This window comes from Arachis ipaensis, chromosome B3 (genome assembly GCF_059453495.1).
Source record: "Arachis ipaensis isolate K30076 ecotype BB chromosome B3, ASM5945349v1, whole genome shotgun sequence".
Classification (NCBI taxonomy): domain Eukaryota; kingdom Viridiplantae; phylum Streptophyta; class Magnoliopsida; order Fabales; family Fabaceae; genus Arachis; species Arachis ipaensis.
The window spans coordinates 84,895,689-84,912,170 of record NC_142438.1 but is presented as its reverse complement, the minus strand read 5'-3'; the positions used below and the strand labels follow the sequence as shown (position 1 = coordinate 84,912,170).

The following is a 16,482-nucleotide window of genomic DNA, read 5'->3' as shown; positions in this document are numbered from 1 at the left end:
GACAAGAGGAGTGAATCATTATTGTGGAAGTCATGCCCTTGATTTTATGGGATTTCATGCATAGCAACTTAGGTTCATTCCTCTACTGGCTTTCAGACCTTTATCATGCCCTGGAATACTCACTTGATTGCACCCTTTGAGACTTTTATTTATTGATCCCTTTGTCTTTTCAAGGTTTATTGCATCCTTAGGCTAAGTGCTCTGTGAGGGGCGACTCTTTAAAATAAGCTTTCAGCCAACACTCCCGAACCAGTTAGTTCAAGGTGCTAGGTGTTGAAACACCCCTAAGGACTTACTCCCTCAAGTCTCTCTCCCCCATACATGCACACCACAGGCACATGGTTTGTTATTTTCTTTCCTTGAGGCCTTGGTGTCTAGCACCTCTTTGAGTTACTAAATGTTCTATAGCAAGGTTGCTCTTGATAGTGGATTTTCAGTTGATAATCCCGGGTTAGTTAACCCAAGTTACCAAGTGATGAAGCACTCCTAAGAACTTATTTATCCAAGCAGATCCTTGGTACAAGAGCACCACAGACACATCCCTCAAGTCAAGCCCTTGGTGCCTAGCCTTATTTCTTATTACTTTTCTTTCTTTTTCAACTCTTATTGTTCTTTTCCTTTTTCTTATTAGGATCTTGTTATTTAGCTAGTCTCATGGGGTGTGTTTCAAGCATATGACTTCAGGACAGATAGTTGCCTTCATACCTTGTTGGTGAACCAACTTAGCTAAGTGATTACTACACCACAAGCTTAAGAACCTACTCCACAATTGATCATCACTCTGGTCTTTCATAACATCTCTTTTTTTTATTTGACTTAAGGGACAAGCATACAAGTAAGCAAGGTGAAAATGAAGACAGGTAACTTGAACCAGCAAGCATAGACCTAAGCAATGAAAATACTAAAGACAGAATTGAAAATTCCTAAGCTACTATGGAAACATATTCTATTTCATACATGATTTTTCTTATTTAAAGCTTTGAATAAGATGGAACAAAGAGGGAACTCCACCACCTTTTACTCATGGGAGTGCTCATGCTCTCCCTCTTGTTTGTCCTCTTTGTGTTTTTCTTGAGTGTTTGAACTCCCACTTCCCTTTGCTTTTCCAATCAACTTTTTCCAGAAGCCAGCATCCTCCATCTTCTTTTTCAATGTTTCCTTCTGCTGTTTCACCTTCCTTTCCTCTTGTTCTGTTAGATCTTTTTGGATTACATCATACCTAGGGATTGCAGAGTGCAGATTATGCATATGACCAGACATATAGTTCAACTTGGCTTGAGTGTTTATGTTGAACTCCTCTCTATGTAGTTGTCGTCCTTCATTAAGTACGCTGAACTCATTGAATGCCTTCGTCTGAGCTAGCTGACGCTGGTTGAGTTCTTGAAGGCGTTTGTCTTGACGCTCTTGCCTTTCAGTCACTTGATTGATGGCTTGAGTGAGCTGGGAGTAGTGTTCCATTTGCTGTTTCTGCCACTCCCCTTGTTGATTCATCCAATTAGAAAGGAGTTCTTCTTAACGATCTATCCTTTGGGATTGAATGTGTAGTTGTTGCTCTTGCCCTTCCATATATCTCCTTGCTAAGTCCTCAATGGCTCCTTGAACGTGGCCTAGATTTATATTGGTTGGATCATAGTACTCTTCTTGCTGGTATTCTTCCTGATGAGACTCTTCTTGGTGAGGTCCTTCTTGTGATGTTCTTTTCCCTATTTGAGGCCTTCTTTGTTGTTGGGCGGGTGCCACATAAGTTATACGCTGGAGTGTAACCATCCGTCCAGGGTTTACCCAAGTTGGATTGCTGTCCTCAAAGATTACCTTGGCTTTCGTACACAGCCTAAGGATGGTGCTGGGGTACCAAAGTCTAGCACCAGGATCATTCTTCTCGGCTGATTCTTGAATCCCCTCAGCTATAATTTTGTGCACATTAATGCCTCCACCCTTTATTAAGCAGTGTACCATAGTAGCTTGAGTAGTATTAACCTTAGAATTGTTCGCGGCTGGGAGGATAGATCTCCTCACGAGCTCAAACCATCCTTTGGCTTCCGGGATGAGGTCTCCTCTCCTGATGAATCGGGGTCTCCTATCCGAATCGGGGTCTCACGAGCTCAAACCCTATAACACACATATCGTTCACAATTTCTTCAAGTTCATCATTATCGGGGCCATTACTTATTCTCACATGATAACTGGGCTCATCAAAATGTGGCGATTTCAGCTGAAGAGTCCTTGTTATGACATTGGGGCTGAAGTCCACCTCTGTTCCTCTCACATAACTTTTGAAAGTGGGGGCCTTGGTTTTGTCCTCTCTGACCACATTTGCATTGAACTCTTTGATGAGGTTTGCGTTTATCTTTGCTTCTGGGTTCGTAAGCCTTAGCCAACCCCTTTGTTCAATCTTCTCTTGAATCTGTGGGCACTCATCCTCATTGAACTGGAATGTTAACTCAGGCAATATCTTTCTGAGCTTTATCCGTTCAAATTTGAGTTCATAAAATACAGTTTTGAATCTTCCTTCATTGAAAGGGATGCTCTCCACCGGTTCTTTCCTCTTTTGCCTCTTGGAGCTCGATGATGCCATGAGTGACATTTTGAGTTGTGAATGTGTTGAAGGGTGTGGATAGATGGTGAAATTCGGCCAGGTTAGGATAGGATATAGTTAAGGGAGTGAGTGAGAGTATTTTTGATGGGGTAAGAGGTATTGGGTTCCGAAAGTTAGAAGTACAAAGAATGAGAATTTGGGATGTGGAAGGGGCATGGAATAGGAACCACTTTATATAGGGAGATGGTGAGTGAATGAAAGGTGTGGATTGATGGAGTGGTTGTGTGATGAACGGATGGGGTTCAGCATAGGATGAGCACAAGGATCATCAACTTTATGAAGGGGGGTTGGTTCGATTTCCAAGCGTGCCACTCTTCCAATGTTGCATGGCAACATTTCCCAATGCATCCCCCTTGAAAACACATGTATAGTACTCTCCTTTTGTGGTGGCCGAATCCTCCTTCTTTAATTGTCCAATCAATTTTTTCCGATCCTCCTCTCATTTCTCCTACAGGATAAAGGAACAAAATTAATAAGATTGAAAGTTGGCGGCAAATATTGGAAAAGTGGGATAACTACTTTTCAAAAAGAAGAAAAACAACTACAAAATTTTTTTGTTTGTTTGTTTTTTTTAACAAACTAAGTGCTATTCGTGAATGCAAACCAACTGACTAATTAATTGCCCATATATGCAACATTGGTGACACCAAACTTAGCTTGTGGTCATGTGGTGTAAAAAGAATTGTTCAAGGTGCTAAGAGTGACATGCTATGAGTTGCATTCATGTTCTCTTAGTGTGCCTTGAACACCAAACTTGTTCTCCACTATATGTTGCATAAAAGGATTCATTCAAGGATATGTCAAAGCTGATTTGGAATTCATGAACCTTGCATTATTAATTACTTTAAAAGCATATAAAACACGGGTTGCCTCCCATGAAGCACTTCTTTAGCGTCACTAGCTTGATGTTCTGCCATTTGTCAGGGTGGTTGGTAATGCTTCAGATCTTCCCCTCTTGCAGTAAACCTATATCCATTGGCTTCATCAAGGATCTCTACATGCTCTAGGGAGAGAACTTTGTTGATGGTGAAAACCTTAGGTAGCTGAGATGGGATGGTGGGAAGATGAGGTGGGAAATCTAGGAAGTAAGCTGAGATCACTTTATCCCCTGGAGAGAAATCCTCTGTAGGGATTGATGAGCGGATAATTTATACGCTTTTTGGCATTGTTTTTAGTATGTTTTTAGTAGAATCTGGTTACTTTTAGGGATGTTTTCATTAGTTTTTATGTTAAATTCATATTTCTGGACTTTACTATGAGTTTGTGTGTTTTTTTGTGATTTCAGGTATTTTCTGGCTGAAATTGAGGGACTTGAGCAAAAATCAGATTCAGAGGTTGAAGAAGGACTGCTGATGCTGTTGGATTCTGACCTCCTTGCACTCAAAACGGATTTTCTGGAGCTACAGAACTCAAAATGGCGCGCTTCCAATTGCGTTGGAAAGTAGACATCTAGCGCTTTCCAGAAATATATAATAGTCCATACTTTGCCCAAGTTTAGATGACGCAAACTGGCGTTCAACGCCAGCTCTCTACCCAATTCTGGCGTCCAGCACCAGAAACTAGTTGCAAAGTGGAGTTCAACGCCCAAACTGGCACAAAAGCTGGCGTTCAACTCCAAGAATGACCTCTCCACGTGTAGACTTCAAGCTTAGCCCAAGCACACACCAAGTGGGCCCTGGAAGTGGATTTATGTATCAATTACTTACTTCTGTAAACCCTAGTAGCTAGTTTATTATAAATAGGACCTTTTACTATTGTATTAGACATCTTTGGATTATCTTTTGATCTATTGATCACGTTTGGAGGCTGGCCATTCGGCCATGCCTGGACTTTCATTACTTATGTATTTTCCACGGTAGAGTTTCTGCACTCCATAGATTAAGGTGTGGAGCTCTGCTGTTCCTCATAGATTAATGCAAAGTACTACTGTTTTCTATTCAATTCATCTTATTTCGCTTCTAAGATATTCATTCGCACTTCAACCTGAATGTGATGAATGTGACAATCATCATCATTCCCTATGAACGCGTGCCTGACAACCACTTCCGTTCTACATTAGATTGAATGAGTATCTCTTAGATCTCTTAATCAGAATCTTCGTGGTATAAGCTAGATTGATGGCGGCATTCATGAGAGTTCGGAAAGTCTAAATCTTGTCCGTGATATTCCGAGTAGGACTCTGGGATTGAATGACTGTGACGAACTCCAAACTCGCGAGTGCTGGGCGTAGTGACAGACGCAAAAGGATTAGCCATGCAGTGACAGCGCATCGAACCATTTTCACAGAGAGGAATAGGATGCAACCAACGACAAGGGTGATGCCTCTAGACGATTAGCCGTGTTGTGACAGAGCATTTGGACCATTTTCCCGAGAGGATTGAAAGTAGCCATTGGCACCGGTGACATCCTTACACAAAGCCAGCCATAGAAAGGAGTAAGACTGATTGGATGAAGACAGCAGGAAAGCAGAGGTTCCGAGGAATGAATGCATCTCCATACGCTTATCTAAAATTCTCACCAATGATTTACATAAGTATTTCTATCCTTATTTTAGTATTAATTTCGAAAACTCCATAACTATTTTATATCTGCCTGACTGAGATTTACAAGGTGACCATAGCTTGCTTCAAGCCGACAATCTCCATGGGATCGACCCTTACTCACGTAAGGTTTATTACTTGGACGACCCAGTGCACTTGCTGGTTAGTTATGCGAAGTTGTGAAGATATGTTTAGACCATGGTTCTGTGCATCCGTTTTTGGGGCCATCGCTAGGGAATCAATTTCGAACAATAATTCACAACCTGAGTAACAATATCGCATACCAAGTTTTTGGCGCCGTTGCCGGGGATTGTTCAAGTCTGGACAACTGACGGTTCATCTTGTTGCTCAGATTGGGTAACTTTCTTTTCGTTTTCTTTTCAAAAAGTTTTCAAAAATCTTTCAAAAAATCTTTCAAAAAAATTTCTCCTTATTTTTCAAAAAAAAATTTAAAATAAAAACGTTTTCAAAAATATATTTTTCTTCAGAATTTTTAAGAATGAATTCTAGAGTTTCATGAAGCATGTTGAAGCATGCTGGCTATAAAACCATGTCTAAATTCTTTGGGACAGAGGTTTTGGCTTAAAAATTGAATGAATTACACTCATATTTTTACTAAAGCTTGGCTGGCTATTAAGCCATGCCTGACCCTTTGATTGGAGCTTTAGACTAAAGAGCATAAGATTCCTGGAATTCATATTAAAAATTTTTGAATCCTTATTTTCCTTTTTCAAAATAATTTTCGAAAAAATTCCAAAAAAAAAAATTTAGAAAATCATAAAAATCAAAAAAATATTTTTGTGTTTCTTGTTTGAGTCATGTGTCATGTTACTCATCTTGCATTTTTCGAAAATTCATGCATTCATAGTGTTCTTCATGATCTTCAAGTTGTTCTTGGTAAGTCTTCTTGTTTGATCTTGATGTTTTCTTGTTTTGTGTTATATGATGTTTTTCATATGCATTCTTGCATCCATAGAGTCTAAGCATCAAAGATTTCTAAGTTTGGTGTCTTGCATGTTTTCTTTACATTAAAAATTTTTCAAAAATATGTTCTTGATGTTCATCATGATCTTCATAGTGTTCTTGGTGTTCATCTTGACATTCATAATTTTCATGCATGCATCACATGTTTTGATCTAAAATTTTCATGCATTGCATAATTTTCATGTTTTTCTCTCTCATCATTCAAAATTCAAAAATAAAAAAAAATATCTTCCCCTTTTTCTCTTAAAATTTCGAAAATTTGGATTGACCTTTTCAAAAATTTTTAAAATCTAGTTGTTTTTATGAGTCAAATCAAAGTTTCAATTTAAAAATCTCATCTTTTTCAAAAATCATATCTTTTTCATTTTTCTGAGTTATTTTCGAAAATTTCAAAAATATTTTTCAAAAATCTTTTTCTTATCTTTATATCATAATTTTCGAAAATAACATCATCAATTAATGTTTTGATTCAAAATTTCAAGTTTGTTACTTACTTGTTAAGAAAGATTCAAACTTTAAGTTATATAATCATATCTTGTGATTTCTTGTGAATCAAGTCATTAATTGAGATTTTAAAAATCAAATCTTTTTTAAAAACTAATTTCTATCATATCTTTTCAAAAATATCTTCTTATCTTACCTTTTTCAAAAAAGTGATTGCAAAATATCTTTTCTAACTTCCTAACTTCTTATCTTTTCAAAATTGGTTTCAACTAACTAACTAACTTTTTGTTTGTTTCTTACTTTTTTCAAAACTACCTAACTAACTCTCTCTCTCTAATTTTCGAAAAAAAATCTTCCCTCTTTTTCAAAATTTCTTTTTAATTAGACTAATTATTTTATTTTTTTATTTGAATTTTCGAAAAAACTACTAACCTTTTTCAAAAACTATTTTCGAAAATCAATAACTTTTTTTCAAAAATTATTTTCGAAAATTCTCTCCGCCTCTCACCCCCTTCTATTTATTTGTTCATCTACTAACACTTCTCTTCATCTCACATCTCTGCTCCTATCATCACCTTTGTGTTTGGATTCTTCATTCTTCTTCACCCCTGTTCCTTTTCTTCTTCTACTAACAATAAGGAACCTCTTTACTGTGACATAGAGGATTCCTCTTCTTTTCTTTTTCTCTTCTCTTTCTTATGAGCAGGGACAAAGAAAAAGGCATTCTTGTTGAAGCTGATCCAGAACCTGAAAGGACTCTGAAGAGAAAATTAAGAGAAGCTAAATTACAACAATCCAAAGACAACCTTATTGAAAATTTCGAACAAGTAAAGGAGATGGCAGCCGAACCCAACAACAATAATGCAATGAGAATGCTTGGTGACTTTACTGCACCTAATTCCAATTTACATGGAAGAAGCATCTCCATTCCTACCATTGGAGCAAAGAATTTTGAGCTGAAACCTCAGCTAATTTCTCTGATGCAGCAGAACTGCAAGTTTCATGGACTTCCATCTGAAGATCCTTTTCAGTTCTTAACTAAATTCTTGCAAATCTATGATACTGTTAAGACTAATGGAGTAGATCCTGAAGTCTACAGGCTCATGCTTTTCCCTTTTGCTGTAAGAGACAGAGCTAGAATATGGTTGGACTCTCAACCCAAAGACAGCCTGAACTCTTGGGATAAGCTGGTCACGGCTTTCTTAGCCAAGTTCTTTCCTCCTCAAAAGCTGAGCAAGCTTAGAGCTGATGTTCAAACCTTCAGACAGAAAGAAGGTGAATCCCTCTATGAAGCTTGGGAAAGATACAAGTAGCTGACCAAAAAGTGTCCTTCTGACATGCTTTCAGAATGGACCATCCTGGATATATTCTATGATGGTTTATCTGAGCTATCAAAGATGTCATTGGATACTTCTGCAGGTGGATCCATTCACCTAAAGAAAACGCCTGCAGAAGCTCAAGAACTCATTGACATGGTTGTTAATAACCAGTTTATGTACACTTCTGAGAGGAATCCTGTGAGTAATGGGACGCCTATGAAGAAGGGAGTTCTTGAAATTGATACTCTGAATGCCATACTAGCTCAGAATAAAATCTTGACTCAGCAAGTCAATATGATTTCTCAGAGTCTGACTAGAATGCAAGCTGCATCCAACAGTACTCAAGAGGCTTCTTATGAGGAAGAAGCTTATGATCCTGAGAACCCTGCAATAGCAGAGGTAAATTACATGGGTGAACCATATGGAAACACCTATAATCCATCATGGAGAAATCATCCAAACCTCTCATGGAAGGATCAAAGGCCTCAACAAGGCTTTAATAATGGTGGAAGAAACAGGTTTAGCAATAGCAAGCCTTTTCCATCATCCACTCAGCAACAGACAGAGAACTCTGAGCAGAATCCATCTAGCTTAGCAAATTTTGTCTCTGATCTATCTAAGGCCACTGTAAGTTTCATGAATGAAACAAGGTCTTCCATTAGAAATTTGGAAGCACAAGTGGGCCAGCTGAGTAAAAGGATCACTGAAATCCCTCCTAGTACTCTCCCAAGCAATACAGAAGAGAATCCAAAAGGAGAGTGCAAGGCCATTGAATTAATTACCATGGCCGAACCCACAAGAGAGGAGAAGGACGTGAATCCCAAGGAGGAAGACCTCCTGGGACGTCCAGTGATCAATAAGGAGCTTCCCTCTGAGGAACCTAAGGAATCTGAGACTCATCTAGAGACCATAGAGATTCCATTGAACCTCCTTATGCCATTCATGAGCTCTGATGAGTATTCCTGTTCTGAAGAGAATGAGGATGTTACTGAAGAGCAAGCTGCCAAGTTCCTTGGTGCAATCATGAAGCTAAATACCAAATTATTTTGTATTGAAACTTGGGAAGATGAACCTCCCTTGTTCACCAATGAACTAAGTGATCTGGATCAACTGACATTGCCACAGAAGAGACAGTATCCTGGAAAGTTCATAATACCTTGTACCATAGGCACCATGATCTTTAAGGCTCTGTGTGACCTTGGTTCAGGGATAAACCTCATGCCCCTCTCTGTAATAGAGAAACTGGGAATCTATGGGGTGCAAGCTGCTAAAATCTCATTAGAGATGGCAGACAATTCAAGAAAACAGGCTTATGGACAAGTAGAGGACGTGTTAGTAAAGGTTGAAGGCCTTTACATCCCCGCTGATTTCATAGTCCTGGATACTGGAAAGGAAGAGGATGAATCCATCATCCTAGGAAGACCTTTCCTAGCCACAGCAAGAGCTGTGATTGATGTGGACAGAGGAGAATTGATCCTTCAATTAAATAAGGACAACATTGTGTTTACAACTCAAGGATCTCTCTCTGCATCCATGGAGAGGAAGCAGAAAAAGCTTCTCTCAAAGCAGAGGCCCCCACAGTCAAACTCTAAGTTTGGTGTTGGGAGGCCACAACCAAACTCTAAGTTTGGTGTCAAACCCCCATATCTAAACTATAAGTTTGGTATTGGGAGGTCTCAACAAAGCTCTGCACATCTGTGAGGCTCCATGAGAGCCCACTGTCAAGCTATTGACATTAAAGAAGCGCTTGTTGGGAGGCAACCCAATGTTTATTTATCTAATTTTATTTTTGTTTTTCATGTTTTCTTAGGTTCATGATCATGTGGAGTCACAAAATAAATGAAAAATTTAGAAACAGAATCAAAAACAGCGGAAGAAAAATCACACCCTGGAGGAAGCACCTGTCTGGCGTTCATCGCCAGAACAGAGCATGGTTCTGGCGCTGAACGCCCAAAATGGGCAGTATCTGGGCGCTGAACACCCAAAATGGGCAACATCTGGGCGCTGAACGCCAGAATTGCACCCTGGAGAAGAGCTGGCGCTGAATGCCCAGAACAAGCATGGTTCTGGCGTTCAACACCAGAAATGGGCAACAAATGGGCGTTGAACGCCCAAAATGGGCACCAACCTAGCGCTGAACGCCCAGAGTTGTGTGCAAGGGCATTTTACATGCCTAATTTGGTGCAAGGTTGTAAATCCTTGAACACCTCAGGATCTGTGGACCCCACAGGATCATCTCAGGATCTGTGGACCCCACAGGATCCCTACCTACCTCCACTCACTCTCTTCTCTCTTCTCAATCATCCTCTATTCCTAATAAACACTCTTCCCCAAAACCCTTCACCTATCACCTCCATCTCTCTTCCCTATTAACCCTACACCACTCACATTCACGCACTCTTCCCCATAAACCTACCCAATAAACTCTACCTACCTTCAAAATTTAAATCAATTTCCCACCCAAACCACCCATATGGCCGAACCTTAACCCCCCTCCCTTCCCTATATAAAGCCTTCCATTCTTCCTCATTTTCACACAACACAACCCTTTCTTCTCTTCTTGGCCGAAACACACATCCCTCCTCTTCTCCATCTTTTCTTCTTCTTCTTCATCTAATTCTTTATTTTCTTGCTCGAGGGCGAGCAATATTCTAAGTTTGGTGTGGTAAAAGCATAAGCTTTTTGTTTTTCCATTACCATTGATGGCACCTAAGACCGGAGAATCCTCTAGAAAAGGGAAAGGGAAGACAAAAACTTCCACATCCGAGTCATGGGAGATGGAAAGATTCATCTCCAAAGCTCATCAAGACCACTTCTATGATGTTGTGGCCAAGAAGAAGGTGATCCCCGAGGTCCCTTTCAAACTCAAAAGAAATGAGTATCCGGAGATCCGATATGAAATTCAAAGAAGAGGTTGGGAAGTTCTAACAAATCCCATCCAACAAGTCGGCGTCCTAATGGTTCAAGAGTTCTATGCCAATGCATGGATCACCAAGAACCATGATCAAAGTAAGAACCCGGATCCAAAGAACTATGTTACAATGGTTCGGGGGAAAATACTTGGATTTTAGTCCGGAAAATGTGAGGTTGGCGTTTAACTTGCCTATGATGCAAGGAGATGAACGCCCCTACACTAGAAGGGTCAACTTTAATCAAAGGTTGGACCAAGTCCTCATGGACATATGTGTGGAAGGAGCTCAATGGAAGATTGACTCCAAAGGCAAGCCGGTTCAACTAAGAAGATTGGGCCTCAAGCCTGTGGCTAGAGGATGGTTGGAGTTCATCCAACACTCCATCATCCCCACTAGCAACCGATCTGAAGTTACTATGGATCGGGCCATCATGATCCATAGCATCATGATTGGAGAAGAAGCAGAGGTTCATAAAGTCATCTCCCTTGAACTCTACAAAATAGCCGAAAAGCCCTCTCCTAGGGCAAGGCTAGCTTTTCCTCATCTTATCTGCCATCTATGTTACTCAGCTGGAGCTTCCATAGAAGGAGACATTCACATTGAGGAAGAGAAGCCCATCACTAAGAAAAAGATAGAGGAGGTAAGAGAGCCCATTCATGGAGCTCAAGAGGCGCAGGAAGCTCATCACCATGAGATCCTGAAGATGCCTCATGTGCATTTTCCTCCACAAAACTATTGGGAGCAAATTAACACCTCCCTAGGAGAATTAAGTTCCAACATGGGACAACTAAGGGTGGAACATCAAGAGCACTCCATCATCCTTCATGAAATAAGAGAAGATCAAAAAGCAATGAGGGAGGAGCAACAAAGACAAGGAAGAGACATAGAAGAGCTCAAGGACATCATTGGTTCCTCAAGAAGGAAACGCCACCATCACTAAGGTGGACTCATTACTTGTTTTTACTTTCTCTGTTTTTCGTTTTCTCTATGTTAAGTGCTTATCTATGTTTGTGTCTTCATTACATGATCATTAGTAGTTAGTAACTTTGTCTTAAAGTTATGAATGTCCTATGAATCTATCACCTCTCTTAAATGAAAAATGTTTTAATTCAAAAGAACAAGAAGTACATGAGTTTCGAATTTATCCTTGAACTTAGTTTAATTATATTGATGTGGTGACAATGCTTCTTGTTTTCTGAATGAATGCTTGAACAGTGCATATGTCTTTTGAAGTTGTTGTTTAAGAATGTTAAATATGTTGGCTCTTGAAAAAATGATGACAAGGAGACATGTTATTTGATAATCTGAAAAATCATAAAAGTGATTCTTGAAGCAAGAAAAAGCAGCAAAGAACAAAGCTTGCAGAAAAAAAATAAGCGAAAAAAAAAGAAGGAAAAAAAAAGCAAGCAGAAAAAGCCAAAAGCTCTTAAAACCAAGAGGCAAGAGCAAAAAGCCAATAACCCTTAAAACCAAAAGGCAAGGGCAAATAAAAATGATCCCAAGGCTTTGAGCATCAGTGGATAGGAGGGCCTAAAGGAATAAAATCCTGGCCTAAGCGGCTAAACTAAGCTGTCCCTAACCATGTGCTTGTGGCGTGAAGGTGTCAAGTGAAAACTTGAGACTGAGCGATTAAAGTCAAGGTCCAAAGCAAAAGAAGAGTGTGCTTAAGAACCCTGGACAGCTCTAATTGGGGACTTTAGCAAAACTGAGTCACAATCTGAAAAGGTTCACCCAATTATGTGTCTGTGGCATTTATGTATCCGGTGGTAATACTGGAAAACAAAGTGCTTAGGGCCACGGCCAAGACTCATAAAATAGTTGTGTTCAAGAATCATCATACTGAACTAGGAGAATCAATAACACTATCTGAACTCTGAGTTCCTATAGATGCCAATCATTCTGAACTTCAATGGATAAAGTGAGATGCCAAAACTATTCAAGAGGCAAAAAGCTATAAGTCCCGCTCATTTAATTAGAGCTATGTTTCATTGATAGTTTGGAATTTATATTATATTCTCTTATTTTTATCATATTTGATTTTCAGTTGCTTGGGGATAAGCAACAATTTAAGTTTGGTGTTGTGATGAGCGGATAATTTATACGCTTTTTGGCATTGTTTTTAGTATGTTTTTAGTAGAATCTGGTTACTTTTAGGGATGTTTTCATTAGTTTTTATGTTAAATTCATATTTCTGGACTTTACTATGAGTTTGTGTGTTTTTCTGTGATTTCAGGTATTTTCTGGCTGAAATTGAGGGACTTGAGCAAAAATCAGATTCAGAGGTTGAAGAAGGACTGCTAATGCTGTTGGATTCTGACATTCCGGCACTCAAAATGGATTTTCTGGAGCTTCAGAACTCAAAATGGCGCGCTTTCAATTGAGTTGGAAAGTAGACATCCAGGGCTTTCCAGAAATATATAATAGTCCATACTTTGCCCACGTTTAAATGACGCAAACTGGCGTTCAACACCAGCTCTCTGCCCAATTCTGGCGTCCAGCGCTAGAAACAAGTTGCAAAGTGGAGTTCAACGCCCAAACTGGCACAAAAGCTGGCGTTCAACTCCAAGAATGACCTCTCCACGTGTAGACTTCAAGCTCAGCCCAAGCACACACCAAGTGGGTCCCGGAAGTAGATTTATGCGTCAATTACTTACTTCTGTAAACCCTAGTAGCTAGTTTATTATAAATAGGACCGTTTACTATTGTATTAGACATCTTTGGATTATCTTTTGATCTATTGATCACGTTTGGGGGCTGGCCATTCGGCCATGCCTGGACCTTCATTACTTATGTATTTTCCACGGTAGAGTTTCTGCACTCCATAGATTAAGGTGTGGAGCTCTGCTGTTCCTCAAAGATTAATGCAAAGTACTACTGTTTTCTATTCAATTCATCTTATTTCGCTTCTAAGATATTCATTCGCACTTCAGCCTGAATGTGATGAATGTGACAATCATCATCATTCCCTATGAACGCGTGCCTAACAACCACTTCTGTTCTACATTAGATTGAATGAGTATCTCTTAGATCTCTTAATCAGAATCTTCGTGGTATAAGCTAGATTGATGGCGGCATTCATGAGAATCCGGAAAGTCTAAACCTTGTCCGTGGTATTCCGAGTAAGACTCTGGGATTGAATGACTGTGACGAACTCCAAACTCGCGAGTGCTGGGCGTAGTGACAGACGCAAAAGGATAGTAAATTCTATTCCAGTATGATCGAGAACCTCCAAGATGATTTACCATGCAGTGACAGCGCATCGGACCATTTTCACAGAGAGGAATAGGATGCAACCAACGACAAGGGTGATGCCTCCAGACGATTAGCCGTGCTGTGACAGAGCATTTGGACCATTTTCCCGAGAGGATTGAAAGTAGCCATTGGCACCGGTGACATCCTTACACAAAGCCAGCCATAGAAAGGAGTAAGACTGATTGGATGAAGACAGCAGGAAAGCAGATGTTCAGAGGAATGAATGCATCTCCATACGCTTATCTGAAATTCTCACCAATGATTTACAAAAGTATTTCTATCCTTATTTTAGTATTAATTTCGAAAACTCCATAACTATTTTATATCCGCCTGACTGAGATTTACAAGGTGACCATAGCTTGCTTCAAGCCGACAATCTCCGTGGGATCGACCCTTACTCACGTAAGGTTTATTACTTGGACGACCCAGTGCACTTGCTGGTTAGTTATGCAAAGTTGTGAAGATATGTTTAGACCATGGTTCTGTGCATCCGTTTTTGGTGCCATCGCCAGCGAATCAATTTCGAACAATAGTTCACAACCTGAGTAACAATATCGCATACCAGGGATCTTCTTGTTTCTCCACCTCCTTGGTGCCTTCTTCTTTGTTCTTTTTGATGTTGCCCTGCTCTTTGTGACCTCTTCTTTCAAGGAAATTTTGTTGCTGGTCTCATATGACTCTCGTGGTTTAGGTTCCTCCTGATCTTCCTTAGGCTGTGACAACTGCCGATTATCCTGTTCATCAACCAAAGGGGTTCCCAGGTGTACGGCTTGTGCTTCAATGCTTGTTTCTTCCACCAGTGCTTTGTCGTGCTCTCCCCTTGGTTCCTTGCTTTTCTGATCTGCTTCTTGTGAGGGTTTGAAGACATTGAATGCGAGTTGTTCGTCATGTATCCTCAATATTAGCTCTCCTCGCTCCATATCTATGAGCGCTCTGGCTGTAGCTAGGAATGGTCTTCCCAATATGATTGGGTGAATGTGACTCTCTTCCATTTCTACTATGACAAAGTCTGTGGGAAGGAAGTAGTTCCCAACCTTCACTAACACGTTTTCCACCACTCCTACTGCTTGTTTTTGAGTTTTGTCAGCCAGCCTGATGACTACATCTGTGGGCATTAGCTCATTGATCTGCAGCTTCTTCATAAGGGATAAAGGCATTAAGTTGATGCTTGCTCCCAGATAACAGAATCCCTTATCAAACATTGTTTCTCCTATGGCACAGGGGATGTGAAAACTCCATGGGTCCTTCCTTTTTGTAGGCATCTCTGGTTGAATGAGAGCACTGCACTCCTTATTCATCACTATTGTTTGCCCTCCTTTGAGTGAGCTTTTCCTGGTCAGCAGCTCCTTCATATACTTAATGTATGAGGGCATTTGTTGGAGGGCCTTGATGAATGGTATGTTTACATGGAGAGATGCAAACATGTTAAGAAACCTTGAGTATATTCTCTTCTCTACACCACCCTTGAGTCTTTGGGGAAAAGGTGCATAGAGTCTCAGCAGCTCCTTCTGTGAAATTTTGGTTTCTTGGTAATCCTCTTCCTGTTTCTCTGCTGATGTATCTCCAGGTTGTTCTAATGGTTTGTTCGGCTCTTCCTCACTCCCCTTATCACTTATAGTGACCATCTTGCAATCTTCCCATCTGACCTTCTTTGCTTCACCTCTCGGGTTCTTCTCTGTGTCACTTGGGAAGCTATCAGTAGGTTTGGGAATCTTCTCAGAGAGGTATCCCACTTGAAATTCTAGCCTCTTGATGGTGTCTCCCTGGTTCTTGATATTGGCTCGCACTTCCTCTTTGAACACTTTGTTATCTTGGATTTCCTTACATATGCCTTCAAGTAGAGTCTCAATCCTTGATAGTCTTTCTTCTGATGATGGTGAGTTGAGATTGGAGGAATGAGAAGGGCCATTTTGGCTTTGGTATGGATGTTGAGGTGTGTTGTTAGGTGGGTGCTGATATGATCTCTGTGTGGAATGTTGGTGAGCTGCATTGTTGTTGTGGTTGTGGCATCTCTCATCTTGGCCTTGGTCTTGTTGATTTTCCCACCCAAAGTTTGGGTAGTTCCTCCAACCAGGATTATAGGTTTTGGAGTATGGGTCATGGTTCTACCTAGGTGGATTTCCAATGTAGTTGGCTTGTTCCTGATCACCCTCTACTTCTTCATTCACTCCTTCTTGAGCTGCTGTTGAGATGGTGATTACTGCTACTTGATTCCTCTCCATCTTCTTGGTAAGGTCAGCCAGCTGCTTGGTGATCATCTTATTTTGAGCTAGCAGTGCATCCACGTTGTTCAGCTCCATCACTCCTCTAGTGTTGCCTCTTTTAGAAGCATAGAATTAGTCATTCTCAGCTACAGTCTCAATGACGTCTATGGCTTCTTCAATGGTCTTCTTCTTGTTCAGAGATCCCCCGGATGAGTGGTCTACTGCCTTCTT

General features: G+C 40.3%; 1 non-coding gene across 1 annotated transcript; it reads right to left on the bottom strand.

Annotated features, from left to right (window-relative positions):
• Positions 1–7,799: 7,799 nt before the first annotated feature.
• Positions 7,800–7,907, bottom strand: LOC148571405 (small nucleolar RNA R71). Its single transcript, XR_015908224.1, has one exon. It is a non-coding gene; the product is annotated as a small nucleolar RNA R71 (small nucleolar RNA).
• Between the last annotated feature and the right edge of the window lie 8,575 nt (positions 7,908–16,482).